General features: G+C 46.2%; 1 long non-coding RNA gene across 1 annotated transcript; it reads right to left on the reverse strand.

Annotated features, from left to right (window-relative positions):
* LOC103373150 (uncharacterized) lies at positions 1-567 on the reverse strand. The gene is made up of 3 exons (XR_521042.1): positions 499-567; positions 274-387; positions 1-18 (listed from the first exon to the last, which is right to left on the reverse strand). It is a non-coding gene; the product is annotated as an uncharacterized LOC103373150 (long non-coding RNA).
* Positions 568-1,263: the final 696 nt, after the last annotated feature.

The following is a 1,263-nucleotide window of genomic DNA, read 5'->3' on the forward strand; positions in this document are numbered from 1 at the left end:
GAGCTCTGCTGCTGGACTCTGTGGATCAACATCAACAGTTAGCTCTCAGTACGTCTGTCCACACAGAGACAAACACCATCAACGTCTTCAGGAGACTCTGAGAATGGAAGCAGTTGTCTCCATATTTAAACCTCATCACGTCTCCCCCCTCGCTGTGACGTGGACGTTCACAACAGACACAAACACTTTGGATTTCAGACCAGGTCAGACAACACGTCGTACAAAAGAGTTGATTTCTAGAAGAAGTGACTCTTTCTGTCAGTTACAGCTTACATCTGATCAGCAGATGGACGGACATCTTTAAAGACAATAAATTCATCCTTCAACCAGTCGCTCTTGAAGGACAGACAGCTGGGTTCAGGACAGTCTGGTCTCTGCTGCTGGATCCTGAAACAAAACCAGAACAAATAAAACTGATGAAAAACATCTTCAAGCTTTTAATAAACACAAAAACAACTTTGTATCTGAAACGTCTTTCTGTCAGTTTTACTGTCTCACCTTCCATCTGAAGATCGGCTGAAAGAAAGAGGAGGAGTCATTGACCGGTCCCTCTGTCTGATAGGCACACAGCCAGATCCAGGTCTACTTCTCGTTCTTGATCTTGATCTTTGCCCTGTTCCAGGTCCTGATCCAGGTCCAGGTCCAGGTCCAGGTCCAGGTCCAGCAGAGTGTGGTGGATGCTGCTGCTCTGACCTTCAACACAAACAGAGCTGTGAGTGAATCATGATGAGCAGTGATGTGAGTGCTGAGCTCTGACAGTCACAGATGCTCATCTCACCTCTGAGCATTGCTCTGGTTCTCACGTTCCCCACAACGAGAACTTTCAGAGGAAGATTCATCTGACATGTTTCTCTTTGTCCAAGTCCACTATATCCAGTCAGAGGCTGCAGTGGCAGCTGCTGCAATAGTCCAAAGTCAATCACCTTGATGCTGCTGAATCCACATCAGCTCCAGAGACGTTCTGCCTTCATCTGTGGAGGAAACAGCGAGAGCAGAGCTGGAACATGAGAGTCTGTCCCCACAGGAACAGAAAAGCCTGACCTGAACTTTCATGTTCACACGTTGCTGTGATTCTTCCTCATGTTCACATGAACCACATCCTTTATAAAACCTGCACCATGTTCACATCAGCCAGCCTCTGAAACACAACAGCTGTGGTGAGTCTGAAGAAGAAAACCCACAAATGATCCATGAAGGTGATTCTGGATGTAAAAACTTGTCAGAATCAACTCGTGATAGAAATGATTGAGTGACAGGTAGAAA

Source organism: Stegastes partitus, unplaced genomic scaffold (genome assembly GCF_000690725.1).
Source record: "Stegastes partitus isolate 25-593 unplaced genomic scaffold, Stegastes_partitus-1.0.2 Scaffold1916, whole genome shotgun sequence".
Lineage (NCBI taxonomy): Eukaryota > Metazoa > Chordata > Actinopteri > Pomacentridae > Stegastes > Stegastes partitus.